Source organism: Sceloporus occidentalis, unplaced genomic scaffold (assembly GCF_023333645.1).
Source record: "Sceloporus occidentalis isolate IW3139 unplaced genomic scaffold, rSceOcc1.0.p SCAF_2, whole genome shotgun sequence".
Lineage (NCBI taxonomy): Eukaryota > Metazoa > Chordata > Lepidosauria > Squamata > Phrynosomatidae > Sceloporus > Sceloporus occidentalis.
Window position 1 is genome coordinate 35,597,325 of NW_028316982.1, and position 12,799 is coordinate 35,610,123.

The following is a 12,799-nucleotide window of genomic DNA, read 5'->3' on the forward strand; positions in this document are numbered from 1 at the left end:
GGCTCAAGTCTACCAAAAGCACATGCTATCAACTTCTCTCTTGCAGTTAGCCTCAGAGGTGATACGCGGTCCCTTGGCATACTGTTTTTAAGCGATCCCCAAACGTTGGTCCTCCAGATGTTTTGGACTTCAGCCCCCAGAATCCCTGACTGTTGACCCAGCTGGCAGGGGCCTCTGGGAGTTGTGGTCCAAAAACACCAAGCTCGACCAACAAGAAGACTGAAATCTAGGAAAGCTCCTGCTGCCAACTTCTCTCTTTCATCAGTTACACTGCAGAAAGAAGCCAGTTTGAGACCACTGCCCTGGCTGAAAGCTAGGGAATTCTGGGAATTAAGTGTGTTTTCAGTCTCAAAGGGGCTTCAAGATCTCTTTACATACTGATCAGGCACGGCCGGGATCTCTTGGGGGATCCTAGCACAGCCGTGCCTTTGAATTCTGCCCAGAGGGGTGTTCCTGAGCGTGGGCAGAGTTTCTTTTCTGGATCGGAGGCAGGACTTCCAGGCAGGATCCGCTCACGTCCGATGCAGGAACGGCTGGATCTGCAGATAACCCAGTAAGGGATCAGCCCAGCCTGCCTTTCTCTCCCTCTGGCCCCTGTGTTGCCTTTCCTCCACCCACATCCGCTGGTTGTTTACTTCTTGCTCCTCCTCGCCTGCCTCCTCTTCAAGCCAGAGGCTCCAGATTCCTTGCCTCCCACCATTGGGTTGAGAGAGAGTGACTCGTCCAGATCGCCAAGTCAAAGCCACAGGTATTATTGAGTTCCTACCCTGGGGGAAAAGGAGACAAAGGGAACCCGCCAGAGCAACTTTGGGGCTGCATCCGCATTACAGAAGTAATCCGATCTAACCCCACTTTAACTTTCACTATCACTTAATGGAATGCTGGATGGGTTATGTTTGTTGCGGACCAGATCAGAGACCAGAGCTCTCTGATCAAGGTGGCTAAATAGCTCGCAAAACGACAGCTCCCAGAATGCCATCGCACGCAGCCAGGGCAGTTAAAGTGGTATCAACCCGGATCGTTTCTGCAGTGCGGACAGCTTCTAGGATCCCCAACAACCCAAGGCATTTTCGTTCCTGAGTAACTTTCTAGCAAGTATTCAAAGACATCGCCGTCTCAGGCTGCATCCGCACTGCAGAACAAATCCAGTTCAGCACTGCTTTAACCGCAATGGCTGCATGCTATGGGATTCTGGGAGTTGTCGTTTGCTATGGCACCAGCCAAAGAAGGCTAAATGAATGTCTCACAAACCTCAGAATTCCATAAGACTGAGCCATGGCAGTTACAGTGGTGTCAAACTGGATTATGTCTGCACTGTGGAAGCAGTCTTAGTCTAGAAAATCAGGAAAGGGATCTTGCAGCTGTAGCACCTTTGAGACTACTAAGGCTGCATCTATGCTGCAGAAATAATAATTATTATTATTTCTCTGAAGATGCCAGCCATAGATGCTGGCGAAACGTCAGACACAAACTCTTCTGGAACATGGCCACATAGCCCGAAAAACCCACCAAAAACTATAGATGCCAGCCATGAAAGCATTCGACTTCACATTATTATTATTATTATTATTATTATTATTATTTGTATCCTGCTCTTTTCCTAGAACTGGGAATCAGAGCAGCTTCACAATATTTTAAAAATACAGTTAAAACATAGGAGTTTATCACACAGGGAAAACTGGAAGTTGAAACTGGTCAGAACGTGCAGTTGTCCAGTGTATTGGGCACAATTGCGCAATTGGTTTTTCAGACTAGACACAAACTGCTTGGAATCCAAACAGAAATTGACATGAATCAGGGAATAGTCATTTTCATGAAAATAACATGTTTTCATTTCCATTTCATTCACGAATTCACTTTCTTTGCTCGATTAACTTAGTGTGAAAGCTATTTGCAGGATTTTTTCTGGTTTGTTTGTTTGTTTGTTTTGCTTGTTGACAGATTTCCCATGGTTCTTTGCTGCTTTATTGGGATGCAGCCTTTAATGCTTCAGCCAGGCTCTTAAAATAACAGTAGGGGCACGCACGCACACACACACAAACAGAAAGCTTGCTTCTCTCTCTCCCATGACTCGGCAGTGCAGATGCAACCTAAGTGAAAGTGAGAAATTGGTAGCATGATCTTGGTTAGACTTGAGCCTCAGGTGCATGCAGTCTCTGAAAGTTTATGCTCCCAGCTTCTCTCTTGCAGTTAGTTGGTTTCGGCTTCATTGACCACAAGCTCCATGGTTTCATGCTGTGGAGTTTTTCACTTCTGAGTTAATACAGTCGTCCCTTCCCTTACGGGGGGTGGGGGGGTGGGTTCCATTCCGGACACACACCCCAGCGTAAAGGAAAAACGTGGATGCTCAAGCTACTTGAATGTGCTTGCAGCAGCAGCCAACACACAGCCCATTACCTTTTCCGGTGTGCAGCGCTACTCCTTCTGGCATGGCTTCCAGCGTATGCTGGAAGTCACGTAAGGCACGCCCGCATATGACACGGGCATACTGTATTTACAACGAATGATTTGATTATACAAGAACACAACAAAATCCACCAAAGAGTGATACCAACCAAAATGCACAACATACTGTACATCATGCAAGCTTTTGAAACTGCACTGGCTTTTTCATCAGACAAAATATGTTTTTAAAAAAACCATACAGGAGAAGAAACGTGAGGATGTTAGACGCTCAGGCCTACATTTTGCCTCTGATGTTGTTTTTGTGGTTTAGTTGGTTTGAAGAGAGCTCAGTGCAGGTACAGGCCCTTTCCCCTTCTTGACCATGTGGGGAGGACAATAAAATGTAAACTCAATTATATAAACTTGATCTAACGCAGTAAAATATAAACTTGGTTAAGAAATATCACAGGGCTGAAATCCACCTCTCTGGCGGGAACTGTATGAGAGCTGAAGGTTTTTGGCAAGCAGGATGCAAACAGCAGTGGATCGTGTCTTTTCTATCCACTCTGAAATCACAGGTGAGCAACTTCTTTTTTTCCTGACAGGAAGACCTAATCTATCATCAACATAACCACCACCATCACCACCATTATTATATTTGTATCCCAAAATCAAGACTCAATGTAAAAATTCAATGTAAAAAGAAGGCAGGTAAAAACATATAAAAAGTGAACATTAAAATGGAATTTAACCATTCAAAATTTTAAAATGATTTAAATCTACACTTAGAAAAAATGCAATCAGAAAAATAAAAAGCAATGATAAACAATTCAGATTAAAACTAGCCCTTTCTTTTTAAAAAGCCTGTTCGAATAAAAAGGGTTCTGCCTGCCAACAGAAGGACAGCAGGGAGGTGGGATTCTGGTTTCAGGGAAAGGATCTCCAGGATTAAGGAGCAGCCACTGAGAAGGGCCTCTCTTGTGTCCCCACCAGCCATGCTTGCCACCGTGGTGGGACTGAGAGAAGGGTCTCTTCTGATGATCTCAAGGCCCAGGCAGATTCATGCAGAGATATGGTCTACCAGATAGCCTAGACCTTAGTAGGGTATAGAATCATAAAGTTGCAAGAGGCCATAAGGAACATTCTGTCCAACTTTCAATAAGACATGTACTACAACTTTATCTTACACATCAGAGCAGTGTAGGATCTGTGACCCTCCAAATATCGATGAATAATAAGAATCAAAACAAGGATTCTGAAAGACCACAGCTTCCCCAGCCTATCACATATACAATTGGTGCTTGCTTCCAAGTGAGTATTGACAGCTACATTCTTAAGGCTTGTCCACATAGCTGCCTCTGCAACCTTATTCTAGCTGCAGCTTCTATTAGAACATTCTGGTATTCATGGGCAGGGAGTTCCAGAGTCTAGGGGCAGCCACAGAAAAGACCCTCTCTCATGTCCCCACCAGCCATGCTTGTGATGGTGGTAGGACTGAGAGAAGGGCCTCTCCTGAGGATCACAGAGCCCAGGCCAGTTCATAAAGAGAGATACAGTCTTCCAGATAGCCTGGACCTGAACCATATGGGGCTTTATAGGTCATAACCAGCACTTTGAATTATGCCTGGAAACAAACTGTCAACTAATGGAGATGTTTCAACAGGGACATCATGTGGTCTATGTAACCTGCCCCAGTTAACAGCCTAGCTGCAGCTCTTTGGACCAGTTCCCAACCAGTCTTCAAAGGCAGCCCCAATAAGAGAGCATTACAGTAGTCCAAATGGGATGTAACCAAGGCATGTCCTGAACGGGGTCACGCTCCCTGTGAAGGACTCCGTGCGCAGTCTGGGGGTGCTTCTTGACTCGTCCCTTCACCTGACTGCTCAGGTGAATGCGACGGTCAAGAGCACCTGCTATCAGCTTCGGCTTCTTTGCCAGCTGCGCCCATACCTGGCCCAGAGGGACCTTGAAACTGTGGTACATGCCCTGGTAACCTCGAGATTGGATTTCTGCAATGGACTCTACATGGGACAGCCCTTGTACCAAACCCGGAAGCTTCAATTGGTGCAGAACATGGCTGCAAGGCTGGTCACTGGCACGTCCAGGGCCAGCCACATAACACCGGTTTTAAAAAACCTCCATTGGCTGCCCATTCGCTTCCGGGCGCAATACAAGGTGCTGGTAATGACCTATAAAGTCCTAAATGGCTTGGGCCCAGGATACCTGAAGGACCGCCTCTCCCCATACATTCCGCCTCGCACCCTCAGAACATCTGGGCAGCAACTCCTTAGGGTTCCCGGGGCGAGGTTATCCTCCACTTCTAGGAGGTCTTTCTCCATCGCCGCCCCGGCCCTTTGGAACACGCTGCCCATAGAGCTCCGCTCAGTTACCTCCCTGGCCCAATTCAAGCGGGAGTTGAAGACTCACCTGTTTAAAATCGCATTCCCCGATTAAGTCCTTATAGACCCCCCACCGTAAAGGCCGCACAGGCAATGGTTGGCTAACCCGGGGGCATTTGTTGTTATTTTATTTTTTGTATTGTAATTTTAATACTGTTTTTGGAATTTTATGTATTTTTAACTGTTGTGAACCGCCCTGATCTCACGGAAGGGCGGTATACAAATAAAACATTTATTATTATTTATTATTATATAATACCGTAGTCAGATCAGGCATATCAAGGAACGGGAACAGTTGGCACTCAAGTTTTATATGTGCAAAAGCACTCCTGCTCACTGCAGAGACCTGGGTCTCCAGGTTCAAAGTTGAGTCCAGGAAGACCTCCAAACTATGAACCTGCGTCTTCATGGGGAGTGTAACCCCATCTAACACAGGCTGGATTCCTGATCTGCCTTCCGAGTGACCAAGAGCACTTCTGTCTTGTCTGGATTAAGTTTCAATCTGTTTGCCCTCATCCAGTCCATTACTGATGACAGATACTGGTTTAGAATCAGGACAGCCTCCTTGGATTAAGGTGGAAAGGAGCAGTAGAGTTGGGTATCATCCTCATACTGATGGCACCTCAACTCAAAACTCCTGATGACCTCTCCCAGTGGTTTCATGTGTATGTTAAATAGGGGACAACACAGAACCTTGAGGGACCCCGCAGGTCATTGGCCAGGAGATCAAGCAGGAGTCCCCCAGCACCACCTTCTGAGTTCATCCCTCTAAGAAGGAACAGAGCCACTATAAAACAGTACCTCCAAGTCCCTTACCAGCAAGGTGACCCAGAAGGATACCATGGTCAATGGTATCAAAAGCCACTGAGAGGTCCAGCAGAACTAACTGGGACACACACTTTCTGTCCAGTTCCCTGTGTAGGTCATCCACCAAGGCAACCAAGGCTGTCTCTTTTCCATAGCCAGGTCTGAAGCCAGAGTGAACAATAGTAGTAGTAGTAGTAGTCCATGCATTTGATATGACACCTGAAAAGAGGCCATACCTGCAGGCAGGATTGCAGGAGATAAAAACATATAGTTAAGCCACGGATTCATTGCCACAAGATGTAGTGGTGCTGACTTCGGTGGCTTTAAAGAATTGGATAAATTCATGGAGAATAGGGCAATTAGTGTCTACTAGTCAGGATGCCTATCTGTCACCTTCAATTTCAGAAATGGCATGTTTCTATGTATTAGCTGTCACAAAGTGCAAAATGGAGAGTCCAGTTGTGTTCAGGATTTGCTGGCAGGCTTCCCTGGGCAACTGACTAGTAGAATGTTGCATTAGATAGGCCTTTGGTCTGATCAAGCATAGCTCTTATGTTATTAGGCAAATAAAGGCATGAAGGGGCTTATGTGCCATTGGAACTCACTGAATAAGTAGCAGTTGTGATTACATGGAGATGCACCAGTTATGTATGATTCCTGTCAGATAACATGCTGAATATACAGATTAGATTAAAAGGTCCGCCCCGGTTCTTCCTCCACATGGTTTGTTTATTTATTTATTTGTTTGTTTGTTTTTAAAAATCAGATTTCTTTGGTCACGAGTAGTAATTTTATGGGGTGGTTCCCACTTGCGATTTACAACGCTTTAAAATACACCAGTATCAGTTAAATCGATTCAAAATAACCCTGGTCTTATCCCGCGTTCCGAATCGCTTTTTTCCCTTCGTTCTCATTTACCAATCGATTCGCTTTAAGTGATCCGCTTTCGTTCCTATTCAAATAAAACGGTGTATATATAAATCAGTTTTAGCCTTATTTCGTTCTCACTCACCATTTTGGGGCTGTCATCATAACGTCATCATAACGTCACTTTTAAATTTCGCGGTTTGTTATAAAAGAACCAATGAGGAGGCGCTTAAAGTGCCTATGAGTCCTGCAATTATTCGTGGGGAAGGATGGTTGAGGGAGAGAAAACTGCCCAAAGCACTTTTGCTGCCTTGGAAGAAAGACCCCAGGCTGGGGGAGGCTTCTGGCAAAGCAAATTTGGGGAGCCCAAGCTGTTTCCAGAGAAACTATGGGGATGGGTTTTGCAGGACAGCATCCCCTCTTCATGTCTCCCAAGACAGCCAGGGAGAATCCCTTCAGAGAGCCCAGAGATCAATGGGAGAGGGTTCTGGCAAAGCAAATTTGGGGAGCCCAAGCTGTTTCCAGAGAAACTATGGGGATGGGTTTTGCAGGACAGCATCCCCTCTTCATGTCTCCCAAGACAGCCAGGGAGAATCCCTTCAGAGAGCTCAGAGATCAATGAAGGAGGCTGCTGGAAAAGCAGGGAGGGAGCACTCTTCCCAAAGATTCTCTTTCCAGGGTTGGAGGAGAAGGCAGATTCCGTTTGAGAAAGAGAGGGAGAAAGGCTCTATCCCCCCCCCCCCATCGATCAGAGCCCTTCCTTGCCTGGGCGAGATCAGAGCCCAAGCAGGCAGGGAATGCCTCTTTGAGAGGAGGCTTCCCTTCCTGCTTCTCCTCCGTTAGAAATGGGCTCTCCCCACACAGAGGGGAGGTTGCAATCCACTGGGGGAAGCCTTGTAGTCCTTTGGCAGATGCAGGCACTTGAGCAGCTGGGACTTCAGGCCCTTAAAGCGCTGAAGAGATTAAGCGCCTGTAAACCATTAAAATTAAAAAAAAAAATCCTTATCTCTTATTGAAAGACCACAGCGGACAAAGGGGCGAGGGAAGCAAAAATGGTGACAGCCACGACGGATGGGGACAGAAAGGGCGACTCCCCCCCAAGCCATCCCATCGCGTTCCGCTCCTCCCATCCAGCTAACCCAATTTCAAAGGCTGTCGTTCCTATTTAAATGCTCCGGTTCCTATCCCGATTCAAGGAAAAAATGTAGGTTTGACCCTTCTATTTTTTTAACCCGTGTTAAATGACAATAACACGGATTAAATAATAAACCGCTTTACGAATCGATTTTATGTGGGAACGATTGCGGGTTACTCTAGAACTGATCTAGAGTTAATTCGGTTTCCAATAGGAACGCCTCACCTTGGATTCAATTTGAATCCCGGCGTATCAACCAGTGGGAACCACCCCTATGTAGACTGGAAGTCTAGATTGTGCCAAGCAACCCCACTGGTTCACTAGGAAGCTGGTGGCAATAAAACAAGGAGAGTGGAATGATGTTGGCAGACTTGGAGCAAGTTCAACTGACCACGGTCAAGAACTCATTGCAAGGCCTGTGCTATGGCAGTGATGGCAGCAAAGAAATTATACTTCTTTGCCCCCAGCAGAGCTGTCTCAAGTGATCAGGGGCCTGTTACACTCTGGCTCCCAAGAAGAGAACATAGACCACTCGACAGCCTGCTGTAAGGAATTTGCAAGACACTTGGCAGAAAATATCACTTGGATCTGTTCTGACTTGGATGCTGTATTTGAGACAGGCCCAGTAGGTGTAATATTGGTGCCTGCTTGTTCTGTTATTACTGGATATATTTCAATTTGTGCAGCCTGAGGATGTGGACAGGATCCTTGGAGAAGTGAGAGCCATTACATATATGGATCATTGCCCATTCTGGCTTCTGATAGCAGCTAGAGGGGGATTGGCTGAAATGGTAAGGGGAATAGTGAATGCCGCACTGCAGCAAGGTTGCAGCTAGGCCAGGAGTTGTGTGCTAGTTGCAACCTCTAATTCCTTGAAAAATTAGATTTCACATTGGCTATAATGACATGCCTTGATTACATCCCTTGCATTAGTGTGATGCACTCTGCATGGCTGCCTTTGGAAACTGTTTGGAAACTTGAGCAGGTGCAAAATGCTGTGGCCAGGCTGTTGACTGGTGCTGGTTACAGGGATCATGTGACTCCTCTGCTCAAACAGCTGCACTGGCTACTAGTCCATTTCTGGGCAGAATTCAAAGTGTTGGTTTTGAGAACGGCTTGGGTCTAGAATATATGAAGGACCATATCTCCCCATAGAAACCTACCAGAGCTTTAAGATCAGCAGAGGAAGGCCTTCTTTCTGCCCTGCCACAACCACAGGCTCGCTTTCTGTCTTGCCGCTCAGGAATGGCGTTCTAGAAGATGCCAGGTTGGTCCCCTTCATGCTGTTACTGGCATGCAAAGTTGTTTTTGTTCAAGCAGGCTTTTTAATATGTAATCACTATCAGAGAAGTTTCCTATTGAGGTACGTGCTGTGTCTATTTCATTATTTATTGCACTTATACTCCACCTTTCTCTCAAAATGAGATCCAGACTATGTTGTGAACTGCCTTGCTTCCCATAGATAGATGTTTCCAAGTTTTGAATCTTGCTGGTTGAGCATTCTCTTATTTTGATCATCCAACAGCAGTATCTTGCTAATTCACTGTGAAAGAAACAAGCAAACAAAATACTGATTTATGTATTTAACATGTTGCCTTTCTACCAGAGTGGGACCCAAGGTAGAATCCCAGATACAGTTAGTTAAAAACTTACTAATACAATTTTAAAATACACTTAAAATATTTTATTTAAACAGTATACAATTATATTTGAAATACAGAAGTTAAATACATCTAAATGTAATACCATACTGTATAAATGAAATGGTAAGCATATTAAGTAATGGTCAGTAAAGCACCACAGAATGGAACTTGGAGAAAGAAAAATCTATCTCTTTAATATTTCTCTAGGAGATAGAATTTTAATAGATGTTGTTCAATACTTCATGGTGAAAACGTCAATGGTACAGATAAGGAGACCTTTAGTCTCTCAGCTGACACTGCTGTAATCTTCCATACAAAGAACAAATCCTATTATCCATGTTTCCCTCTTACTAGTTTATAACAACAGTGTGCAGCACAAATGTTGTACTTCAGATAGAAATATAATTAAAAAACATTGATTTGTTGCCAAAATAAGATGTCCAAGGTATGTAGACATAATGTCACATAGGGCCCGAACAGACTAGTCCAAATAAAGCTGCTTTGGGTCACTTTGGAAGTATGCTATTTAAATGATGCATGCATCCTAAGAAGCTGGAAGCTTCACCAAAGCCATGCTCCAGTTCTAAGGACTGGAGTGCAGCTTTGGCGTAGCTTCTGGCCTCTTAAGATGCGTGTGTCATTTAAACAGCATACCTCCAAAGTGACCCGAAGCAGCTTTATTTTGGCCTGTCTGTTTGGGCCCTTACTTTTCACCCTGGCTTAATATCTTTGAGTCTACAATGTAAGATGATGTGGGTGGTTATCAAAGAAACAGCGGACCTTATCACACATGGGGGGGTTTGCAGCTCAGATCTGCAGTCACTCCTGTTCTAGCAATGCAAAGTGTGATGTTTTTTCACACAAGATCCAGAGTCACTTCTGTCTAGCAATGCGAATTCAGGTTAAAAAGTAATGTTTTACCACACCTGGTTGCCTTTCCATTGTCCTTCTGAATTGAGGGGGAAGCGAAGTCAGTTCTATTCCAAGCAAGTCATGTGATGCAGATTCAAGCAAAGGGGAGTGAGTGCACATTGTATTACCACACCAGAGGGTTCAACGATTCGAATCGGCACCCTTTATCTCTTTAATATTTCTCTAGGAGATAGAATTTTAATAGATGTTGCTCAATACTTCATGGTGAAAATGTCAATGGTACAGATAAGGAGACCTTTGGTCTCTCAGCTGACACTGCTGTAATCTTCCATACAGAGAACAAATCCTATTATTCATGTTTCCCTTTTACTAGCTTATAACAACAGTGTGCAGCACAAAAGTCGTACTTCAAATAGAAATATAATTTGAAAACATTGATTTGTTGCCAAAATAAGATGTCCAAGGTATGTAGACATATTGTCACATAGGGCCCGAACAGACTGGTCCAAATAACGCTGCTTTGGGTCACTTTGGAAGTATGCTATTTAAATGATGCATGCATCCTAAGAAGCTGGAATCTTCACCAAAGCCATGCTCCAGTTCTAAGGACTGGAGTGCAGCTTTGGCGTAGCTTCTGGCCTCTTAGCTTCTGGCTTCCAGATCCAGAGTCACTCCTGTCTAGCAATGCAAATTCACGTTAAAAAATGATGTTTTACCACATCTGGTTGCCTTTCCATTGTTTTTCCGAATTGAGGGGGAAGCGAAGTCAGTTCTATTCCAAGCAAGCCATGTGATGCGGATTCAAGCAAAGGGGAGTGAGCGTACATTGTATTACCACACCAGAGGGTTCAACGATTCGAATCGTCACCCTTAGGCATGCTCAGTGGGGTGCTGGACGCTGTCCTACTTCCCTGCCCCCTCCTTAGCTGTCATCCTTCATCGGGGTGGAGAAGCAGTCAGGGGATGATGGGATAGATGGCAGTTTGGCAGAGAGGGTGAGATGGGGATGCAGGAGCAATCGGGGGATGATGGGATGGATGGCAGGGGGTTACTGGAGCCAGGATAGGGATGCAGGAGAAGGCAGGGGACGATGGGATAGGTCTCTGTGGGTCGCTGGGGACAGGATTTGGATGCAGGAGAAGGCAGGGGATGATGGGATAGGTTGCTGGGGGTCATTGGGGCCAGGATCAGGATGCAGGAGAAGGCAGAGGATGATGGGATAGCTCGCTGGGAGTCCCTGGGGCCAGGATTGGGATGCAGGAGAAGGCAGGGGATGATGGGCTAGGTTGCTGTGGGTTGCTCGGGCCAGGATTGGGATGCAGGAGAAGGCAGGGGATGATGGGATAGCTTGCTGGGGGTCCCTGGGGCCAGGATCAGGATGCAGGAGAAGGCAGGGGATGATGGGATAGCTCACTGGGGGTCCCTGGGGCCAGGATTGGGATGCAGGAGAAGGCAGGGGATGATGGGAATGATGGGATGGGTTGCAGGGGGGCTAGATGGCATGAAGGAGGAGGAGGGGAATGATGGAGCAGGACACAGGGGGCCAAGAGGGGTGACATCCGAGTGGTTTTCTACACCAGACCAATTTGCAGTGCAATCGAAGTGAGCCTGGAAGCGAATTTTGTGAAGTCATTTTTTTTGTTTTACCAAAATGAGGGGTCACTTTGGAATCACTGTGGAAGCACCTCGCAAGGAGCTCCCATAGAAAGGAATGGCGTCTGAAAAACATTCATGTTACAACATGAATGCGCATCGTTGAAAGCGCAGTCACGTCAGAACTGACCTGCAAAAGCTCCAAAAATCTCCGTTTGATAAACTTCTGCCTTTTCAGTGGTAGTTCCTCCTAGAGAGGTTGGGAGTGTTTTTGTATTACTATTTTATTGCCTTTTTGGCACCAAACTCTCCCCCCCCCCCCCCCCGCCGCAAGTAATGAGATACAAAATATTGAGCCTAAGATCTTTTGTGAAAAATGCTCCTCCTTCAAGGCAGTTTAAGAACAAATATAAAACTGAACAATAATAATAAAGTTGAAAAATATTGGTGGTTATTTGGAATGCAGAGCATTTTGATACCACATAGAGTGCTATTCCAAGTGGAGTGGAGAGCTAAATGAGCAAGCTGTACAAAGTAAGAGTTGAACCACTGTTTTAAAAAACTTAATCTTTTTAAAACGGCTGAGTTCCTCAGAGTAGTCGGTATGACTCTATCTACAGTATGTGCTGCCAAGTGCTGCACACTGCAAACATTTGTGCTGCACTATGAGAAGGCAGAATGTCTTTGGATTTCTATTCTCGGAAGTACAGTTTCCTTTGGCCCCTAAACATCCAGGTTCTTAATGGAAATGAATAGCTGATAATGCTGAAAGAGTGACAATGCAATGGAGCTGAACCAAACCCAGAGCAGGGAAACTGACTTCTCAGACATAGCTAGGATTTGCAGAGCAAAAAAAGTGAACTGAAATTGGAACTTTATCTGCAGTTTTATATCATTCAGTATTGGTTGTATGTGTGTGTCTTTCTGTGATAGAGTAGTCCTTTGCACATTTATTTCAGAAAAAGTGGAACTTAATCCATAAAAAGTATATTCAGGCTGCAGTTTCAATTCCAAGAATCCTTTGAAAGTAAATATGGAGTGCATTGTCTTTGCATAATGGCTGGGCAAATATAACATTCTGGTTTTTTCAGTGTGAA

General features: G+C 45.2%; 1 protein-coding gene across 5 annotated transcripts in view; it reads left to right on the forward strand.

The window, feature by feature from the left end:
• Positions 1-631: 631 nt before the first annotated feature.
• The window catches only part of LOC149318149 (phospholipid scramblase 1-like), a 32,124-nt gene continuing 19,956 nt past the window's right edge, over positions 632-12,799 (forward strand). For 2 of the 5 annotated variants that reach the window (XM_089509091.1, XM_089509093.1), the window contains exon 1: positions 634-748. The gene's annotated coding sequence lies outside the window, so the exon portion shown is untranslated. Of the gene's footprint in view, positions 749-8,700; positions 8,861-12,799 lie in introns of those variants that run through there. The other 3 variants (XM_089509096.1, XM_089509095.1, XM_089509092.1) reach the window with 3 other exon arrangements.